The 14165-nt window shown below is 32.2% G+C and overlaps 1 protein-coding gene across 9 annotated transcripts in view; it reads right to left on the bottom strand.

Moving 5' to 3' along the window:
* tgo (Aryl hydrocarbon receptor nuclear translocator homolog tgo) overlaps window positions 1–14165 on the bottom strand; it is a 228041-nt gene that overhangs the window by 15531 nt on the left and 198345 nt on the right. The gene's annotated exons all lie outside the window — the stretch shown is intronic.

Here is a 14165-nt window from a genome sequence, read left to right as displayed (position 1 = left end):
TCACTGCATTACAGTGGTATGTACATAGATAGCTATAGACAATAGTAAAAATATTTGAAGAAGGGCCAATTTATCCAATTTCTAATTTTTCGGCGAGCCGCAGTGGGAAAAATTGTTGAAAAATAATGATATAGGTATACTAGACGAGACATACATTTTATTATTTTCAATTTAATAGTTACATATTGATGGTGAAGTACTTGTTATTTTGGGCCGCAACATAATATGCCATTTAGGCACACATGGCCCACGGAATGCGGTTTGTGCACTACTACTTTAACATATATCTGAACTGTTCCACTTTTAATCATTTTCTCCCAGTTCAGAAGAATTCATATTTTTTTATATCCTAGTAGAAGTAGAGGAATGATATGATTCTTAGGGTCACAACTAAACCAATTTGGAATCAATGGTGTTAGTGACATTTGAAAGTAACGATACCAACAATCAAATGAATCGCCTACACTGCCAGAAAACTCTGATACCAGTCAACAAGAAATATCTCTCGAAATGAAATAAATATGTACCTACATACTTAAATAATTGTAATTAAACCATTCGTCACAATAAATTATCATGATGGAATTGTCTGTCTAATTACGCTATAATTTAATATAATATAGTTGGAACCTCTACATCTACAAGTTGTCGTCACGTGAGTTATCGATAAATACATACTGCTTTGCGGATTTCTTCGCGAACTTTGATTAGAAACTAACGAATTTTAAGCAAAACTAATATTAATTTATATTAGGGACAATTTATTTTGTTATTGGAAAAAGTTTAGAAAATAGTGATTTTTGTTCTAAATTCGGCTAGCCGACAACTTCTATCGGCCTTTCCATAGGTCATTTTAATCATTTTTTTTTAATGGTTTTCTGCGACTTGCTTTTTGGGTCAGAAAGCGCAGGAAATAAAGAATCGCGTCGTTAATAAAATGTTCGAATTTAATCTTGGAAAAGTTGACTATCACCGGCTGAAACGCGAAATATCTATGCGAAACCGCAGCAGGACAGGCTGATATTTAGTGAGGGCGAAGAGGGAGGGACGGAGGGAGGCAATCTCAAAGCAGAGGTTCAGGTTCATCTGTCGGCGTGGGAAATACTCTCCGCGCCGCTGGAGGCTCGCGAGCCAACTCACTGTGAGTCACGCGAGAATAAATAGATAACGGACAAGACTACGCACTGCCGCGGAGACGAGCGAACCGAGCAAACGAACAATCATAACATTACAACCAGAGCGATCGAATATCAGATAGGTTACAAAAGATATATTGGGGATCAAAAGTTTGATTTTGCTGGAATTCGTAACATTCAATAATTTACGAGCAGAGCCAGCTGTCTCGCTAGGTCTTGCAGACAGTTTGGTCTCTTAACGACGTGGTTAATAATGGATTATAATTGTGTAAATCTAGAAAAAAATAAATGCGTTGATGGCACCGTCGTTTCCCTTTTTGGGTTAGATTTTCACTCACTTCAGACAAATTGACATTTCGCTGATTTGTCACTTTTAAAATTTGCAAGTCATTACTGCCAATACAAATTAGGGTCATACGCGTGCTCTATTCTGGATTTTGGCCATAAGAATGTCGTCTGACACTACCTCACGCCGCGATGCCTAGCAGAACAGCTGGCAATCACCAATTGCTACCACTGACATTTTGATACAATTTATGTACGTACAGGTATATAAATCTTTCATTAAATCACGTACATTTATACATGATATTATACATCTCGACAATTCAAATATAAAGTAATAAATGTAATTATCATAAATTTCTATCCAATACAACGTGAATTAATCTCCCGCGTGTCCCATTTAGGTAATAGAAGAAGGTTAGCCGTGTAAAAGATACTTTTAAACATTATATTATTTCATTGTCCATCTATAACAAAAACAACTGCTAGCAGCCATAAAATACTATTAAAATCAAATTTGAACAAAAATTTAGTCTTTGATCACAAACATTATCGTAAAAACAATAAACGTTACCCGGTGCGGGGGGGGGATCATATTGAAACAAATGTTGATAAGGCAATGCATAAATCTGAGAGAAATAGAATTAGTTGGAAATGATGATAATAATAATGACGGTATAAATGGGATAGGTATATAATATCAGCAATTTTGATAAATATAGCAATTCATATGACCGACAGGTATACAATCAACTTAGAGAGGCCTTTATCCAGCTGTAAATTGATTCAGGCTAATGATGATAATGGCATCATAAATAGATATATATATATATATATATATATATCATCAATTTTCATATATACGCAGTTCGTATAACTGATAGCAGTAGAATCAGGTTGGGGAGGCAATTATCCAGAAATAGAATTATATAAAAAGCTAGATATTATACAATGGCACCGGTCGTTAAAAGGTATATTTCAATCTTTAAATATTTTATAGTACTTACCTAATATTATCTATGGAAATTGGTAGCGTTAAATATCATTGAATTCACAATGCAATATGAATTTGTAATCATGGGCCTGTTGATTAGACAGACCGCAGTAGCAAACAAAATGAAGTGTTGTGTGGTACGTACTCAGATAAAAACACAAAAAAATACTCGCGCGGGTTTTGCCTTTCAAAAGTTGAATTATAATATTTTTATTCAGTTAATAACCTGACATTTATTCAACTGCAGAAACCGAGTTAAAGCTATTACATGAATGTCGGTATTTTTAGTTGTTGAAAGTGGTTATATAAAACAGCGATATCAGAAACGAAATGACGTGAAACTAATATACACTCGTTAAACAATCGGCATTTTCCGCGACATCCGACTTCCAAGTTAATAGTAATAACAAAAGCCGCCATTTATAGTCCAACACAAAAAGCGAAGGGGCGCGATTAGGTACCTGCGCGGTGTGGTTAGCATAATCAGCCCGACACGCGAGCTTTCACTTTTCCAGCATTTCCCGGCGAGTACAAAAAGAGACACAAAGGCGTGCTCATTTTAATCGGTAGATATTATTTCAACATTAATTAGATCATTGGTTGGGGAACGTACACTGCCGGACACTAGCGATGCGAAGTACCCAGTTCAGAGTCCGTCGGTTGATGATGCTTCATTGATTTTTGACGTATGATCTTAAATTTCACTGTGCTTACCTTTGGAACATGGAGTTCAGCGACTGGCTAACAACAAATATTCGTAAAAAGACTGTCAACCACAGAACAGATTAATAAATATAATCCAGATAGGCTATACCCCAATACACTACATTTTTAACAGGGTTTTGAACGTGAGTATCCTACGAAAATGAAACACACATAATATACGTGCAATAGTGTGTTTCAACCTTGAAATACACCAATATTGAATAAACGTCAGTGTATAAACCGAGAGAAGTTGTCAGAACGAAGGACAACTTAGAATGACGTATTCTTGACATGTGTTTAAGTTTATCCCATATTCTTCCACATTCGAGAACGGTTAACTGTTACTCCACACCCATTAGGTATTTCAGTTCCCATTAATTCTGTTCCCTTCTGTCAACGTACTTTTTATATGTGGTAGAATGGTATATGGGCATTTTCGCCAAAGTTTGTACATTGCGTTTTTGGCATGTCCCATGACTTTGATTGATTTTTTCATAGTTATTATATTATAAAATGTTGGAAAGTTATGTACTTTTAACATGCAAATTTATTAATTTACTCTATTCAATCAGTTAAATACAACTATCTGACCTGTATATATTTTTAATTGATTATTTAGATCGAAAGGTAGTGCGTTTTTACCATGTCCCACCCATAAATTCAAATAAACAAAGTCTAATTTCGTCATTAATTTTGAGTGTGTAAAATTAAATTCGTAGTGTTTTCAACAGCTTACATTATATATTTTTGGAAAATATATAGTTTTTTCGTAAATTTGTACCAATATTGAAAAAAAATCACGTTTAAAGTGTGTCCCAGGATATTTGAAAAAGTGGAACTCCACATTCCGTTACCACGATTTTAGCATGAAGGCGAAAAATTTTCACTATAAATATGTTTTTTTTTAATGTAGCAACATTTTTGTATAACACTGATCGCCATGTACACTTTAAATTGTTGGTGTGTGTCGGTATCGCTATCGGAACAGGTTGCTTTCTGGGTTGGTCATTTAAGAAGTTCCACTACTGTTACCACGATTTATAAGGTAAGAAAACACATATTTCTATTTCACATACTACACATATTGAGCTTATCTTTCATACTACAGATATAATAAAACATATCGCAGGTTTAACAATAAAACTAAGCTAAATTTTGGCTTCAAACACTTCTGAAACAGAATCCGTTACTTCCATTCCGAAACTATATTGGTGGTAACGTATATGTGGAATGTAAAAGTAACGAAATGGCATGCATAAAGTTGGGTTTACAGTGTGTGTTTAGTTCTTCATAGATTATAAAAATTTTATTTTGTCTGTTCGTATGAAAAACAAAAATATTTTCATTAAAAAATATAGAAAATAACCTGACTATAATATAATAATATAATAAAGATTAAAAAAGTATGTGATATATCTGAATACGCAAAAATAGCGCACATAAAAGTATGGAGATAAAAAAAAACAACAGAAGGAAAAGAAAAAACACCAGACTGAAATAATTGCGAGACAGGCACTGGCTCTGTCATACTCTTTCTGTTATACGCCACCAAAATTTTAAAACTTCTCCATACATTTTAGGCATAGAAATTTATAAAAATGTATGAAAAAGTATTTTTTTGTCACGTTTAACAGAAATGTGTACTCGATTAGATTTAATACCTAGAACTGTAGGTATTCACGAAATGTCAGAAAAGTACGTCTTGATTACAATCAACCTGTATAGCTACATTTTATGTTGATGAATACAATTAAATTTCAAGACAACATACAGTCGAACTTGGTTATTACGAGGAAGATGGGACCGACTGAATTTGCTTGTTATAAGCGTTACTCGTTATATCAGAGAATAGGTATTTTTAAATGAGCATGTCACATTACACAAAAAGTCGAAAATAAAAAATTTGGAAACCATCGTAAAAATCCCCGAAACGAGCATGGCATTCATAAACTACAAAAGAAGTTGTTTATTGTAATTAACGCTGGTAGGTACCTACGGACTTCACAAACCTTGGATTTTTCAACCATATGCGTGGATACTTTTTTATTATTGTCGGTGAAACACCAATAAGGTAGGTACTTAGACACTTTACTAGTGTCATAAACGTAATCCGACCCCGGCGGCATCCTGTCCAATCGGATTTTATTGCTTAGGGTCGAAATGTTTTAAAACGGTCGACACATTAACAGTATTTTAGCTCGGTATATCCGATAAGTTGCTCGTTATAACAGTGAAAAAATTAAATGTATGGCGAAAATCATAAACCAATTGTCAACAAATGTTTCGTTATTACATCCGAGATCTCGCTATGTCCGAGATCGTAATAACCGAGTTTGACTATAATTATTTTCGTAAAAGTTATATACTCCGTGCCGCGCTAGGAACTCGCGTCTGAATCCCTTGCTGATTTTTTTTTCATATATTGTTAATTTGCTTAAAAATATTTTTTATCTGAGTTACAAATAATATAAATGCCAAATAAAGTTATGGTAATGTATAGTGTGTCAAAATTATTACCTACCTTATTTTACAAGTATTGTGAAATTTATTATAAAATATATCTATTTTAGTGATTAAGTTTGATTTGTTTTGTTATTTTGACGCACGTTGAATATTTATCTGTCTATCAAAAAATTCAAATAAATTTCATAAAACAAAAATTTGTTTTTATGGTAACATGTAACTTAAGCTTTACAAATTACACTCCGTTACCATTTCGTTCCATTCCGAAAATGTCCCCAAAAAAGTTGAACGTTAACTATTTTTCATTTGATTATTAAATAACGAAACTTATTTATTTTTCCAATAAAATTTAGTAAAAGTGATTATTGTCTTTAAAAAAATAGCAGAACGAACATTGATTGGTTTTTTCAAATACTAAAGGAAAAATGCTCTGCCATTATAGACATAGGGTAACGGAGGGGAACGAAATGTGCCCAAGAATTAAAATTCAATAATATTTTTTGACTATTTGTAGTTTTATTTTGAAGTGTATGGTTTTTTTAATCTAATAGAGCTCTTTTAAGTGATAAAAAGTGTTTCATTCATGTTTTAAAAGCTAAGTTTCGTAGTCACGGAACGGAAACTTATTATGCCCAATTTCATAATAAAAATGATATAAATATTGTATTAATCAATATTTTGCTGAAAAATTGCTATCACCAATTCAGTAATAGAACAAGGAATCTGCTAGCTATATAAAAATGGTTAATTTGAGTGAAAAAATAATATTACCCAAATTTCAAACATGTACAAACTTTGGCGAAAATGCCCATATGCTAAAAAATAATATCAATAGCAGCGAATAACAGTTGTAAGAAGAAGCTAGTGACATCGCTAAAATACAAAATAACAACAGAATCGAGGATGTAACATTTTCTCTCGTTAATTAATATTTTTCGTAACCGGATAATTGAGTACCTAACTCCGGTATTCGACTATCCGGTCAATATTATAATGTTTCAATTTTATTATAACATCGAATGCATAAATAGTGCCATCTGTTTTTCCAATACGTTCACATTTCTAAGCTAATGAGTACTATTTTATCCGCCGAAGAAATAATTTCTTTTATTGTGTTTGTATTGTGGAACTGCATTTTATTATTGATTAATTTAATAAAACGCAAAATTTACACCGGTCAAGATGTATTTATTAAAAGTGGAAGAAGTATTACAAAAAAATCCGTCAATAATACGAAGAGATAATCGTTACGACACATCTAGTCCAGCGTACCCAAGGGGAACAAAACGACCGTAAGGTAAGATAGGTCCAAAGGACGCTGAGGCGACGAGATACTAAAATTTTGCGGAAGTACGCTCCCAAACATCACATAGGACTGAGAGGAATGAAATCAGAAATGAGAGATCTTCATTCAGCAGTAAATTGATCCAAACTGACGATTGTAATGATATTCGTCTCCTGGTAATCTTATAATGACGCAGTTCATTTTTATGGTACTTGGATTTAAAATTGTACAACTTTATGCTTGTCACATTTTAGACGCAGATACCTATCTAATTTTACTAGTTTAACTAGTCAAAATAAATTGGTTTATTGGTCATGTTAATATTTAGTTATATGTAGTAGGTTGTGTTAATATTAGTCCGCGTTCCATGGATTATGTATGACCATGCCCATGCGTATAAATGTCTCCATATTGGAAGATATTGGCTTCAAATAATGTCTCTCATCAACGAAGACGAGTTCTCACGAATTCTTCGACCACGTTCTAGAAGAGACCAGACCAGCCTGGAGAGCGGGGTGATCACTGGTGGCGCTAACTCAAAAATGGCTGAAACAACCAACTGATCGTTCAAGATTTAAGGATGTTGTCAGTAAAACATGTAATTGTAGTGATAGCCATCGTCAGTAATGAGACAAAGGATACGAAGAATAGCGTAAGTAGATTGTTTGCAAAAAAGGTAAATGATAGATGACTCAGTACGCCATTGCAGGGAGGTTTTTCCACAACATTTTCCCGAGCAAACACCGCAGGTCGGTGGAAATAAACTGCTAATTGATTGTGATCGGCGTATTAAAATGCTCGCATCAAAGGGCCTATCAATCATAACCGTCACGGGAACGCGAACGATTATATCGCCAGCGAAAATAACGCTAGCGGCCGCCGAAAAGCCCGCGCACGATTCCCAACAATAATATTACTTTTTTCCGGTATTTCGGCCGATACAAAAAGCGTGCGGGCCTGCCGGGGACAATTTGTCGTCGCGATAAAGGAAACCTCAGCATTTCGAATCGGACCGATAGCGCCATGAATAATTAGCCAAAGATTGTACAGAATAATACATATTAGAGAACTTAATAATTCTGATATCATGTATGTGCGGACTTGCATATCATGTAGCTATTTACATGTAGTAAAAATGTACCAAGGGAAATAATATAAATATCTTTATAAAATAAATATTACTTTGAGAGTGACAAGCGAGCTAGCTGAGATTACTAAAATTATGGCACACGCTTTTAATTGGAAACACAAATTATAAAACTAATCTAAAGATTACTAAAAAAATATCATTGTAAATAAACAGGATATCAATATTAAAATATTATTACATTTTTAAAACTTTATAAACTACAAGACATGAATAAAAATAACCAAACGATGGTTCAATAGACGTTCAACCACTTTTTATGAAGTTTATCTTTCAGAATAAAATTTAAAAATCTTAGTTGTGTCGATAGATTGTTTATATTATATAGTATGGTATGCGTTGATTAGTTAAAACACTGTTTTTTTCAGAAAACTGATTTTAATTTATAACTCATAATTACGTCACTAGATACAATATCTATTACACACAAATACACCCCATTAAAGGGTTTATTGCCAGGTGATTCGCTTAGTTATAGTTACAACAGTCGACATTGTTAAGGGCGGACGTGCTCAGCGTGGGTCAAAATGGAGCTTTTTTTCTATTTTCAAAGCATGATTCTGGACATACCTTAAACGTTGTAGATAATATATTTATATAATTTTGAAGCCTTATTATCCTTTATAGTTATTTTAAACATTTGATGACTGCATAAAGTATTTTTATTAGATAAAATAGTATTCTTTTAAACCTCTCGCTCTAATGTTTTAGAAAATAGTCATATTTCAGTACATAAATGTGCAGTGGTGTTAAGATTTTTTACATTTATTAATCTTTAAACGCATTTATAAAACCATCAGTATAATTTATATCGACATTATTTTAGTGAATTATTTACCATAAAAAATTATATTGATAATCTCTGTGATCCCAAATTTGACAAGAATTTAAAAAATTAATTAAATTTTAAAAATTTAAACCGTTTAAAAAAAATCGGTTAGGTACGTGTTCAAACACGCGCGTTAACATCATTTTACTCCCTACTTCAATTATAGTTTGTCAATTTATGGCTACGGCCGTATGTTGTAGCTTAACCACTGGGGAATGCCAAAAGAAATGGCGTATTTCAAAAAAACACGACCTTATTCTTAGGTCAATAATTATTATAAAGCAATCTTCGTAGGATGTTTATCACACTTGAATGGTCAAAGACATAGCTTATAATGAGTATCTTTAGAATTATCTTCAAATGTGTTAATCTTGTCCATTTTTTGAATAATAAAATGCCCAATTCTTGTCAAATTTGGGATCACAGAGATTATCAATATAATTTTTTATCGTAAATATTTCACTATAATATATACTTAGAATACTTAGTTCATAGTTTCGGTTTCCAAAATACTTGCATATCAATATTATCCAAAATCAAATATGCACTGTTTCACGAAATCACATTTTGAATATGATAGAGCATTTAAAAAATAATATCGTGAGTGTGTAAAAAGTGCAATTCCCTTTAAACTTTAAATCGATCGAAAATAAATTGAAAGCAATCAATGAATTCCCACAGACCCACACGGCCCCGTGCATGTGATTTTTGATCGACAGGCCAAACTAAACGATAAAGCAGGAGTGATTGATTTTTTTCAACCACAGGCAATATATTATTTTGTGTCTTAGATAAGATCGGGGTAACGCAATCGATATAATAAAAAAATCAAAGAACTACACAGAACATTACTTAGTTAATTGGCCTAGATGAGTTCAAAATGTTGAGATGGAATCGTTGGCTATTTATTTTGTAACCGTATTGTGGTCGCAAAGTAACTTGTAAAAATATAACCATTATGATGTTATGCAATACATAAAAGAACTGACGAAGAGAGAATAAATCCACCAATATAGGTACTCACTCGCACTTATGTTGTAATTTAATTTTCAAATGCGGTTTATGTTTTGAGAAATTGAAAGCGTTACGGAAAAAATGGCCGTGGTTACATGTGACATAAATTTAATTAAATCCTATAAAAATGAAACAATTGTCATAGTAATGGCTCCCCAGAGGATCGAACAGACGTCGTATAAGTTTGTGTGTAAGTATCGGCTGACGCGCCATCCGACCGCCTGATCAAATCAGTGTGTCTCCAATCGTTATCAATTAGGCTTTAAACGTCGGTGTGGGTAGTAAGTACTGGCAGATTATATTATAGGTAATAGGTACGTTTTTTCGTTTCATTAGCCATGTTTTCATCATTTAATATAGGGTTTCGAACCGGAACTCAACTGAAAACCGGAAAAACGTTTTCCCAAACGCGCCAAAAGTATAACTTCAAAAAAATAAATATTTTACTTTCACATTATTATCTATATTACAATATTAGTTACTCCATTACTGGTGTATTTCCAAGATTGAAGGTAGGTACACAATATTAACATTAAGTGTCTTAAATAGTATCTAAGTATAAATTATTATAATAGACATTTTTGACCAATTTTATCCATGCTATTATTTGTATAAATAAAAAAAATAATATCAACTACGTATCGAAAAAACGCCAATCCCGGAATTCCGGGATCGTCAAATTGTAATCCCGAAATCCCGGGATCAAAATTTTGGCTCGAGATTGGATTCTGATTTGGATCCCTAGTCGTGATATTTAGTCACAGGGGAGAAGACGAACAATAAGGAAGTTAACGTTATTGCTTGTCTGTTCAACCATATTGAAAGTTAATTTAGCACTATTATTTATGCACTTTGATTCATATGACTGTTAAAAGTAGGTACATAACTTATATAATATAATAATGATGCAACGACTTAGATACAACATGAATACATATCAATAGAGCCACTGCCACACCATCTTATTTATAAAGTAGGTACGTATTATAAATCTTAAAAACAAAGTAGGTATGAGGCAGCATAAAATTTCAAGTGTCAATCAAGCCAACAAATCACGGACGCCTTTTTAATTAAGAATAATTTATTCGTATTTCTTTTTTAATTAAGCAAAGAATTTTAAGTAGGTTCGCACGGTCAGATGAGCTGTAACACCTTTTCACTTATGCAGGAATAAAAATTGACCTGATAGCATCTCTCTCCAATATCGTAGTTAATTTTTGATATGACAAGTTATTCGAAATAGATACCTGCCCAATACCTATGTTGAAAATTTACAAAAAGATTGCTTTTTTTTGTAACGAAGACGATGATTATCAGGTCGATAGGGTTACTGGTTGATTGCAAAATAATTGACGGCATGAATAACTTATTACATGATGAAATAATTGGACAACAGTTACAAGTAATGATATTATAATTACATACGTCTACGAATTAAAAACAAAAAGTAAACCAGCGTCTTACGTTTTCAGTTACTAGTAAATGCTCTGATTGTCATTCATTACGCTTCTTAATAGTATGGATAGTATCAGTTCACTGAAATTTCGACAAATATATATTTCAAACCTAAGTGATAAATAATATATATATCGTCGTCACGCAAGTAAACTTTTAAAAAGTCCAACTGCATTTTTCGTGTCATTTTTCGTTGCGGTTGTCAGGAAAAAATGCCCAGCTGATTTACAGCCTTGTAAACACATATTTCTACGGTTTAATAACATACTATCTATCTCTTTTTTATGTAACACTTACTGTTTTAAGTATACTTCTTTGTTTCTATATGTCATGTTGTGAACGTCTTAAACTTATAATTTGTAATGTCCACAATATGTTTAAAAAAATAAATTGAAATTGAATTGAAATTGAAGCATACAAAGCCGAGATTGTCAAAATGACTATCTCCTTTAAGACACATTTTTTTTACGTGGAAAAATTGACGAAGTGACAATTTTACAGGGGACGTTTCACGTACTTATCAATTTTTGTCTCGCAATAAAGTTACAAAATTCATTTATAAAATGACTCATAGATGTAGATCAATGGAGGAAATGTGTTAAAACCAAGTTAGAGCTGATTTTAAACGTGTTTATTAAATTATTATTATTTTAATATTTACATTACAATTCTAATGGATTTAAATTCAAATTCCATCAAGTAGATGCCTTCGGTAGATAGTATCTATTAACATTACATTACAGTTGAATGTTTTATATGTTAAATATTTGTATTATTATGTGTACCATTAAAAACAAAGCAAATTTTTGAAATGGTGTTTACTATGACTACCTAATTAACAGCATATTTTATGTTTGTAGTACCTACAAGTAAAATTGACAAAGTGACTATTTATTTTTTTTCTCATAAAGTATAGATATAAATTTCTTAAGTTCTGAAAATGAAAATTCAATTGTCTTAAACACATCTATTACATATAAAAAATGAAATGTTATTAGGTAAAATTTCACATAATGGAACCATTTAAGTATGTAGGTACCTACCTTGCTAAACACAAAAATGGCTGTACTGTTAAATGTTGTTTTTGCAGTTGTTTACTTTTAGTTGTATGACAACGATATATACATATAGCATTTATAGCTATGGTCAGCTAATCAGAATAGGTTACTCGACGTTGTCTGAAGTGGATTCGGTTATCCAAAGACTGAAAAACTTACGAAGCTATCGCCGCGACGTATTCTTGAAATAAACCAGCAACCCTTCTCCCCTCGCTCGGCCACTTAACTCCGGAAAAGAATGCAATTTCCTTAATCTAATTTTAATGAGGCGCTTCGCTAACTGGGCGGCAAGTAGGGACTTCGCGCGAGCCAACTCAACCCACAACGAATACAACGCTGTGTAATGTAATCTTAAAATCATCGAGAACGCCCCCCTTTTCAGCCAACGGCAGATAGGTATAATATACCCAAATCACTCTTTGCATTGGGCAATTCATTGACATAATATACTAGGATTTCCATAGACATAAGTCGATGATTAAAAAATATAGCCGGAAACAGCTTTCGAAATAACTAAATTATCGTAAAATTAACAAAACAAATAAATGTTTCAACATTCTATCACGTAAACGTAAAAGTTGAAAGACCTTTATATACCTATATTGTTTTTCAAATATTTTTTTTCTAGCGGGTTATATATCTGAGGTGTTTCCAAGTTATGTATGTTCAATATATGAAATATTACATTCTCAAAATCTTGTGAATTTATTCATTTGAATAAAAGAAATGATTTATTGAAAGACATATTATTCAATACTGGAATATATAGGAATGAGTTAATTTTATTTATGAATAAGGTGTGATGATATATGAATCTGCTTTATATTTATTTAATACACACATTAACTAATTAATGGTATTATAATTCTATTTTAAAACATGATTCATTATCACAACACCAAAAATAATAAAGTGATAAATGTTAATATTATGTAGATAAAAACAACTATATATAAATAAAATCTATTAAAATACCTAATATTGATTAATTACTTAATTAGACTGTTACAACAAATCAACATACATAACGTATAAAAGTCTCAAAATCTGATATATAGATACGTTTGAGACAAGGCTGTATTGTCAGTTTCAGCATTTTTCAATTATTGTCAATGTTGATGGCTGCTTCGACCTAGCTAGAGGTTGTGACTTGTGAGTGAGAGAATTCTCGAAAAATTGGAAGAATCTTTCCACGAGAATATTTTTTTCTCCGAGATTCTCTTTTCTTGAGATCCTGGATAAAAATTTTCATCACAGTTCCGCTTTTCCCTCAAGATGTTAAAGCTCTAGCTCTAGCCCTCGAGCTCTACTCCGACCTGCAAACCCATTGTCAGAACAATATATCGCAAACTAACGACAAAGATTAAATCAGAAAATATTAATACCACTCCCCCCGACATAAATTGTTTCGAAACTATTATAATGGAGCATATACCTACCGCGTAAACGCCAGTTAATTATTACTAATAAATTTTACTTACAAAACTATATGTGTAGTTCATGATAATTATTATTATAAACAACGAAGATAATAAATTATTGTTTCAGGAAGTCTGTTTATTCAAAACTATAGAAATATAACGTTAATATTTGCAAAAGGATCATAACTTAGTGTTAACTTACCTTTGTTAGAATGCAGATTAATAAGCCAGGTGAGCTTTCAGAAAGCATGTTCATGATACCAATATGGTATTATGCTTGAGACAGATATACCTACAGCGTGTGAATAATAATAATTATTGTTTGTGTGCAACACTTCCAGGCAAGATTGATTAAAATAACGAACATGCATTT

This window comes from Rhyacophila brunnea, unplaced genomic scaffold (genome assembly GCF_057557595.1).
Source record: "Rhyacophila brunnea isolate RB1 unplaced genomic scaffold, BYU_Rbru_1.0 scaffold_2, whole genome shotgun sequence".
NCBI classification, from domain to species: Eukaryota; Metazoa; Arthropoda; class Insecta; order Trichoptera; family Rhyacophilidae; genus Rhyacophila; species Rhyacophila brunnea.
The sequence above is the reverse complement of the archived record's forward strand: the minus strand, read 5'-3'. Positions and strand labels throughout refer to the sequence as shown.